The 9,134-nt window shown below is 42.4% G+C and overlaps 1 long non-coding RNA gene across 1 annotated transcript in view; it reads left to right on the top strand.

The window, feature by feature from the left end:
* LOC109299776 overlaps positions 1-8,061 on the top strand; it is a 10,192-nt gene extending 2,131 nt beyond the window's left edge. The window contains exon 2 of the long non-coding RNA XR_002097994.1: positions 5,731-8,061. This is a non-coding gene — a long non-coding RNA (uncharacterized LOC109299776). The remainder of the gene's footprint in view (positions 1-5,730) is intronic.
* Positions 8,062-9,134: the final 1,073 nt, after the last annotated feature.

Below are 9,134 nucleotides of genomic sequence, written 5' to 3'. Positions count from 1 at the left end.
GTGGGGCTGGGGCCAGCAGCAGTGACAGCCAGAAGGAGACACCGCCGCCGCCGCAGTCTGGGCTGCTTAGAAAGGCACAAGGCAGGCAAGGGGCTGATCATCCTGTGGGGGGGGGGGGATCAGCCCCCCTCAGCTCCCGCATAATTCAAACCTTGCTTATAAGCATTGCCACTTTCACTTAAGGCTGCTGGGTTTAAATGAAAGCTATTATGGACAAATCTATAGCACATTCAGGACTGAGAGAGACTCCTTTTGATTTTAGTGGACTTTGAATTAAGGTCTTTAAATTAAGCTAATTCCCATCAATTTCAATAAGAATTTAGGTTCTTAAATAGTATTGTTGTATCTCTTAGCCTCATATTTTTTACATGGTAAAGAATGTAAACTCCTGAGCTGCTTTCTCAGATCCTCAGGGGTCACAGACTCCACTGCATTCCAGTGTCTAATAAGACACAGTGGATGTCAGAGAAATCTGGTAACGTTTTTGCTGCTGATAGCCACTGACAGCCTCTTTTGCTTGAGTTCTTCCTTGTTGAATTAGGTTGAATATAGAAGGCTAGAACTAAACTACTGCCATCCTTGAAAAATCTGCATACATTATTTGATGCACAATCATGAAATAATTTGATGGTATATGCTCTGGAGGATTTGTTAATTGTAAAGGGGGGACAAGTAGTTAAAAAGAGAAATGCTGAAGCAATCAAAGTGACAGTACCAAGTTGGGGTGGTGGGAAATGAACAATTTAGAATGGCCAGTGAGCATTAATCAAACCCACAGAGATGGTCCTAATTTTTCTAAGAGTAATGTACAGAAGCAATAAAAGAATTACCCAGAGCACTAGCTCTGTATTCTGAACACATTCACATAAGCCAGGCACACAATTCTGCATTTAAAAAACTGCAGCAAATCTTGTCAAAACCCCAACATCATAGTTGTAGAGTAATTGTGTCTGATGCTACCTCCTTCTTTGCCAATATTTTTTTCTGAGTTAAGTGAGTTTTGTTGCATCTGATACCAGCTGCCTGTGACACCAGTTGGCACTATCACAACCATGCTACTGATTCTTCCTACGGGAATGAGTGGTTTATTAACTCCAAAGGATTGCTAGAGGTTAGCTGTACTGTGGTCTGTCTCAGACCTGCTCATGTGACTGTTGAACCCAAGGGGGCTCCTGGAATTAGCTGCTCTTTGCCCTATTCCTTCCTAAGAAGCTTAACTGTCCTCATTACAAAAGTTGAGATTACATGCACCAACATTAGGGCCACTGTAGACACACACACGGTACTGGTTTGATCTTTAGGGCCCTGCATCTGTAGCAGCTCATCAGAAGTCCATGAATCATTATCTTTCCCTTTAGACTCAGACTCTGCAATGACTAGCATGACAAGGAGAAGTGCTCTCTTTGCCACTCTTAACCAAAGTCTCTGCTAGACCATAACTAGGGAGCTGAAGTCAGAGCCATGTCCTCAGCTAGAGAAGAAAAAGAGCAGCAGCCAGAGCTGGGCTTCTCATCGGGGTCTATAAGCCCATCCAGAGCAGGGAAGGGCCAGTTATACTACAGCCAGCACATGACTACAATGCAGCCACAGTCCTTTGTCATTCCACAACAAGCAGGAAAACTCTTGTGAAGTTATTTGGAGGCCAGTCCAGGAAGTTGTCAGAGCCAGCCAGGGACACAGCAGTTCATATTCCTAGGCTCAACCCAAGTTTCGATCACGTGTCAGGTTCTAAATTCTGATAACCAAGACACATTTGATGTACCCCTTCATGTAAATCAGTCCATACATATAGAAATATGCAGATGAATCAATTCCCATAATCTATAACATCTCTGTGTTTTTGAACCTTTGGACTTTTTAGTAATAAGCGTCTGTGTACATACAATAAGTGAGCTCCAGGCTCTTGAAACAATTACACAAACAGCCCAAGGTACTTTTTTCAGATGCTAAACTTACCAGCTAACAAAGCCTGTTATGTATGCCTAAATAATGTCTGCCTTCACCTGTCTCTAAGAATTACCTATACCTGCTAACTGCCTTTTCACACATGAACAAACAAAAGCATGATATTATACCAAAGTATTACTGGTATACTATCCAATGTTTACAGTATCAGGAAGCTTAAGTGTTGAAATGCCCTTACAGGAAAACAACCAGTGTTGCCCAGAGAAGGGGTAGAATGGCAGTACATGAGGGGAGAGGGTCAAATAATTGTGATTAACAGGATTTAACATTAAACTTTACTTGAAATGAAGAAGATAATCAGTCTTAGCAATGAAACATGTCTGTTTGTCTCTTGTGCATCTATTAGAAAGAGACTGGAAGCAATGAAGTTGAAGTAACCCCACACAGTATTTCTCAACTTTTCAAAAGTGAGATCTCTTTTGGCAGAACTTCCATCTCATCAGGATTTTCCTCTCCCATGAGCAAAATCAGGCTGATTGCAACTCTCCATAAATTGGGCCATAGTTTCATAATAGTATGGTAGTATAAGAGTAATGTTGTAGCAATAACGGTCCAGTTATTATACAAGAGGCAAGGACTTCTTAGGGTGACATTTTTATTGGACCAACCGTATAGTTAGACAAGCTTTTGAATGAAAGATGTTCTCCATCAGCTGACCTAATGGTCACCTCATGGTTTGATAAAGGGTATCACCCGAAGAAACCCTTAGTTTCTCTAAGTAATATTTCTTCCTTGTAAAAATGGATCTGATGTTCAAGGCTCCATGACTGACTGCTGAGGGCATCAGTGCTGTGATACAGTGATGGAGTTGCAAAAGAAGAAAATGGCATTTTGGGCTGCATCAGCAGGAGTATTAGGTTTCAGACACGGAAGACAACAGCACCACTCTACTTAGCACTGGTAAGACCTCATCCAGAGGCATAACCAGCACTGTGCAGTTCTGGCCTCCATATTTTTGGAGGATGTGTAGAAGCTGGAGAGGGTCCAGAGGTGAGTGACAAAAATGGTAAAGGGCTTGGTAGGCAAGCTGTACAAGGAAAGGCTGAGAGATTTACAAATGTTTGACTTGGGGGTGGAGGGGTGGAAAGGAGGATTTTAAATAGGGACACGACAGCAGTTTTCAAATATCTGAAAGCCTGTCACAAAAAACAGGGAGAAGGACTGTTTCCCTTTTCCAGAGGGCAATGGCTCTAAACTGCAGCAAAGTGGTTTGGATCACAGGAAAATCTTCCTTCTCATGAATGAGGAAAGTGAGGTTGTGGGGCGTTGTGGAAGCTTCTTCACTAGAGGTATTCAAGAGGTGGCTGGATGAGCAGTAGGCAGGAATAATTTAGAAAAATCCTGTACTGATGCAAGGGGTTGGAATATATACCTTGAGGCCTCTTCTAGGCCTCTGGTTCTGTGACTCTCCTGCCATATTGCTGACAGGACTTTGGGAGTATCATATCAGTAAACATCATTATTTATATCCAGAAGATCAAAGGCACTGAAATTCTGTTCATCTGTGGATATGGATCTTGTTAGAGCAACATCAGCTGTCAGAACCATAAAAAATACCCACTTGGGTAAGGAGTCAGTGAAAGAAACAGTTTTCTATTGCATCTTACCAATTTAAATCCAATAAAGACTGAATCACAAGGCCACAAAATGATTAAACACATTTTGTTCAGTTTGCCATGGACAAGTGAGATTTTTCAAAATGGACTGTGACAAAGTTGCCTTATTGCCTTCCGAATCCAGAACTCCAGGCCTCAGTGTCCCTGTTGTTAGCTCCAGACGCTTTTGTTTCCTCTTCTGAGCTAGGCCAGTTTCAGTGTCTCCCAGATTTAGCCCTCCAGTCAAATCATGAAGACCCTCCCTCCCCCTTTCTGGTACAACTAATGTCCAACAAACCCAAAAACTGTTCAAGCAACTTCCTGCTGAGTCTTGAGCCTGCCATTCCAGCCTCAAGAGCACCTTTTACCCCAATGTTAGGGCCTTTTTTGGCTGCCCCCCTTAGCAGCCGGGGCAGCAGGGGAATGGATCCTCCCTCAATTCTGGCTTGTAGTGCAGCAACCCTATAAACAAATAGAAAAGGTCCACATACTCAGACAAACCCCATGCTTCATTTCCCTGGACCATTCCCTGTCTCCAGGCCTTTCACGTATGCCCTTTCCTTATTAATTAATCCCGAATCAGGGTTTTCCTAATCCAGTGGGTCTCTTCCAAACACAAATGTAATTTAGGGAAGCTATGTGAGGCTCAGACAGAAGTGGCACTTTTCTCTTGATCTGTCCCCTGAAAGTACTCTATAGTTGTGACCCAACACAAGTGCATGCTATCTGTGCTGCAGAGTGCTTTAAAAGGGCCCGATCCTGCAACAAACTGAACCCTCATTATATGATCTAAAGCAGAGCACCTTCATTAACTTGTGCCTGCTCATGCCTTTGGCAGGGCTGGACTGACACAGCCCAGCCTTGCTCTCAGCACTGTTTGCAGAATGGGAAGGGGGTGGTGGGGAAGAGAGCGGAGGGAGCTCTTTCTAGGGATTGTCAGCAGATGCTAGACAGTGGAGCTGGTGGTGGGGTCCAATCCACCCATTCCTCCACTCCAGAGCAGGCTGAAGAATGGACCTCCCTCCCCTGCCTTCTCTCTCTCCCATCCTGAGACTGAATCAGGGGCTGGGATAGAGGGGGCTGGGGGAGGAGAGACACAGCCTTTCCCCCTAGATTGGCTCCAAATTGGAGCTCGATCCCCCACGCTCTCAACCCAATAGTTAACATCTTTTGGGTTGGGAGAATCAATCTAACTCATGGCACTTTCTGTGAAATGCCATGAATTAGACCAGGGAGCTGCACTTCTGTAGATTCTAGCTGCAGGCTTCTTGGCATTTCTCCTCTCCCTTCAGGCCATTGCAGGAGTGCTCCCTATCATTTCTTCCTACAAAGACTACTTTCTTCCAGACCATACAGCAGGTCTTCTTATAGGAAGCCCCATGACCAAGGTATTGACCTGCAATTCTGTCACCTGATTCAGCCACTAGCCCAAGGCCAGATAACTAGGTCCCAGACAGGGCCTTAGATATTCCATAGGAGTTGGGTGAAGCTCCTTTGACAATGTGTCCCCATTACTCCAACCAGGGCCTACAGGTTCAATTTTCAAACGAGCACCTTCACATTTTCTCTCATGCTGCCCTCCAAGCATGGGAAGGGTCCCCCATATACTTTCACAAAACTACCACCTTGTCCTTTTTCAAATCCCTCTTACAAAAGCTCTCCCCTACAAAACACTCAGCAACAGTTCAGCAAGTTGGTGCTACAGATACTTTTTAGGCTGATTGGTTCTGTTTTGTTCTTAGGTCTTCCCATAGGTTGCTGCACCCATTGGTTGGTTCCCATCTTACCACTTACATTGTAACATCCTTGTATAGACACCAATCATTTTCATTGTATTTGTACAGCACCTGGCATTCTGAGACCCCGTTTGGTGACTGGGAATTCGCCAAGACATTTCTGCAATGTAAACAGAAAACTACCACAACGTTTACAATTGTCCAAGGACTATGGCCTAACCCAGAGCCTGCTTAAGAAAATAAGTGTATTTCCTTTGACTTGAATGAGCCAATCTGAATTAGGCTTCAATGGCCATATTACCTTAATTACCCTCTCATGCCAGGAAGCATTTCCTTCAGCATTCTGGGTAAATTTCTCTTGCTGTTATGTTTTCCATGTAAAAGTTCAGTGTTGGAAATTAACATCTGGGCTTTCTTTCTTTTCTCCTTGTCAGTTAATGAGGAATTGGCCATGGCCCGCAGTCCCACAGACGCTGCCCTGGATTACTATACCCAATATCGTAAACTTAGAAGAAGATCTAAACAAGCGAGATCAAGGGCAAGAACCTAATGACACCGATGGAGTGTCGCTTCATGGAACAAGTTCCAAAGCAGCATTCAGCTCTGCCGGTTTAAAAATAATCAGCTGCATCCAGAAACAATGGGGAAAATCAAATGGAGAGAAGTTAGCACAGAGCTGTGCAAGTGAAGCAGCTGCTTCTGCTAAAGAGACTTGGGTAACAGTTTTGTTTTCTCACAGGAGAGCTAGTAAACGCATGCTATTCAGCTCATCAGGCCTGACTGTGACTTAATGTAATATACTTTATTGGCTGGTTTACTAGACAGCATTTGGAAAAAAAAGCTTCCCACTCACTATTCCTTAGACACTTACATTGAGAAGGTAGCATTACATGACTTTACACATCCAAGAGCCAGCAAAGCCCTCTGATTCAGCAGGCCTTTTCTTAAGTCACAAGACCAGAGTGATGCATGAAGCTTTTCTTTTTTTCAAAATGTTTGCATTGGAAAGAAGAGACAAATCTTTCTAAACAGTAGAAACTATAGAGGCATTTGCAGAGAGAAAGATCCAGGGAATAAATTTTGAAAAGAACCTTTCTGTGTACTTTTCTGAACTCACAAAGTATGTGCAACAGACTTTGTATCCAGCTAATCCAGATAGTCATCCCTATTACCAAACCGAAAACAGAACCATGGAAGGAAGCAACAACTATCTTAAAAGAGTCCAAATAAATTTAGTTTGGAACCAGAAAGAAAACACTTTTATAAACAATTTTTTTTTTTAAACTAACATGTAAAAATTCACAAGACTTTTATTTCACCTTTTTTTTTTTATTATTTGTTATAAACAAATTTATTTGCAATTTAACTAAAAATGTTGGCCTTGGAGTAAGCCAAGGAAAGCAACTATCGATCAAATAGCATTCAAATTCTCCATGCCCATGGGGTCGCTGAATTACAATTAACTGCCATCCCATTTCTCAGATGCACCATGCATTGAGTTGCTTTACATCTGCATGTGCAGCTTACCAAACATTGCAGCAGGCAGCTGAAGAATACATTGCAAAGCAATTACTTAGAAATAACTACTTTTAGAACTTCACACTGATGTAAAAGTAGAAAAACATTCAGGATACTCACATACAGTGTGCTGAAGATAGGCTTCCATATCTATATTTAGGCTTCTAATAAATGTCTTGATTTTCAGAAGTGTTGAAGACCAGCAGCTCCAATTGAAATCAGTAGGAGGTGCTGGCTCTGTAGTACTTTTGAAGGTCAGGTCACTTACATATGAGCTTCTCCTTAGGCTCTGAAAACTTTAGCCACAGCAGAAGAAACATGAAGAACAAAAGCTGAATGCAAGGTCTGGAAAAGGCTTTCACTCTTGTCTTTTATGGAAATAAACTTATTTATAAAATACCCCTGTAACAGATATAGTAAGAACAGTACAGTAAGTTTGTTCCAGCTGCCAGAGAAATCTGAATGCTATTTGACCTCTTGGTCCTTTTGTCTCCGACTGGAAGTTAACTGCAATGCCTATTATCTGTTATCCCTGTGTTTCAAGGTGCTCTGTCTGAAGTTCATAAGAAAAAACAAAGTCCTTTTTAAAATATGTTGCAATCAAAGGAGGAGTGTATTTCCCTGCTAATTTACAGATCTTTTTCATCATGGCAACTGCTATCAGCATTGTTTTTTAGAGAAGGATAAAAAGGTTAGATTTTTCAAAAGCTCTTAGTGTTAACTTTGCTTTACTTCTATTGAAACCTGCACTCAGGTCCGGAACGGATATATGCTAACACTAAGCATGGGCGATGGAAAGAAATACTGGTTCTTTATTTTGCCCTGAAAAACTGTGCTACCCAACGGAAGTAGTGAGATCTTTTTTTCAGCCTGTACTTGTGTCAATGCAAACAAATTAAGGCATGTCAAATAAATATCCGTGAATGACTAACTATTGGATGATATCAGAAAGGTTTACAAATATTTATGGGATGAAGAGACTGGGCCTAAGTTGCATTATGTGCAGCACGAGAATCCTAATATAAATGTTTGCATTTTCACCAGTCAAATTATTTTGCTGATTGCAGAAACAGCATATTACATTGAATTAGATAGGGCTGGAAGGGACTTCCAGAGGTTACTTTTCCATGATTCTGAGATTGACAGACACTATAAAGCAAGCACCCTGATGGCTGCATAAAGATTGTTCTGTGGATCTGCTGCACCTTAACAAACCTGTTTGCACTATCATGGCTTGATCAGAATAAGGCAAATGATTGGCCTGAGCCTAATGGTCCATCAGCCTAGTGTGAATGAGGCATGCCAATTTCTGCAGCCAGTAGCATGCAAGTGCCTAGCATTACATCCAGCTAATCTTTGATGATAGCCTGAATAGCTAGCTGTTTATTTACAGCTTGAACTCAGGCCTTTGGAGCTGTAGCAAGATACCTTAACCATTCTGCATCAACTTGATCTGAATACATTCATATAAAATTGTTGCCTCAGTCCTAATTTAAACCAGACTTCCCTTTCTTCCACTTTGTACAAACAAGTGTTCCCTTTTTCCCAGATGACTAGGAAAAAAATGTAAGACAACTAGAGTGCTGTGTCCCTTCATGGTCCAGGAACTGTAGAGAGGATTTGTTGTGATATCTTATTGGACCAACTGTAGAGTCAGAAGAGCTGTTGGACAAGCTTTCAGATGCCCATCAGACCTGAGGAAGGATGCTTGAAAGCTAGTCCACTAGCTCTCCCAACTTATACAGTTGCTCCAGTAAGATATCACAAAAAATCCTTGCCTCTTCGGGTGCGGGGAGGGGGAGAGAGATATTTACTGTATTTTCTGGTGTGTAACATACCACAGTACATAGAAATGGATTTCTCCTCTCCCCCCTTAAAACAACCAATAAAGATAAATTGTGCTTTTACCTGGGGGCACCTGGAGAGTGATCCCCTAAGGGTTGCTTGTGGTGTGGACATGGAGTGGATACCATGTGGTGGGTGGATGCCATGCACACCCTTCTTTCTCCTTGCCACCTCTCCCAGTGGGGTGGGTGAGATGGGTTGGTGGCGTGCCCTCTGTCCATGATGTCCTCAGGTTCCCCTCTTGGGGACTCTCTGCTTCTCTGAAAATCGCTTTTTGTATTCTCTTTCTCCTCTGATGACTCTTCATTCCTGGGCATCGTTGATTAGTTTCCCTGTGGTCATCATACTGTCCATGTCCTGTCCTGTCAGCATATTCCTTTGTTCCAAACCCATCATATGCACACATCCTAATTTGGTTATTTACCAGGACTCCTATTTTGGTCTGTTTACCAAAACTGGAAATCCCAAAGGCCCT

The sequence above is a fragment of the Gavialis gangeticus genome, unplaced genomic scaffold (assembly GCF_001723915.1).
Source record: "Gavialis gangeticus isolate Ggan-Ray unplaced genomic scaffold, GavGan_comp1, whole genome shotgun sequence".
Classification (NCBI taxonomy): domain Eukaryota; kingdom Metazoa; phylum Chordata; order Crocodylia; family Gavialidae; genus Gavialis; species Gavialis gangeticus.
The sequence above is the reverse complement of the archived record's forward strand: the minus strand, read 5'-3'. Positions and strand labels throughout refer to the sequence as shown.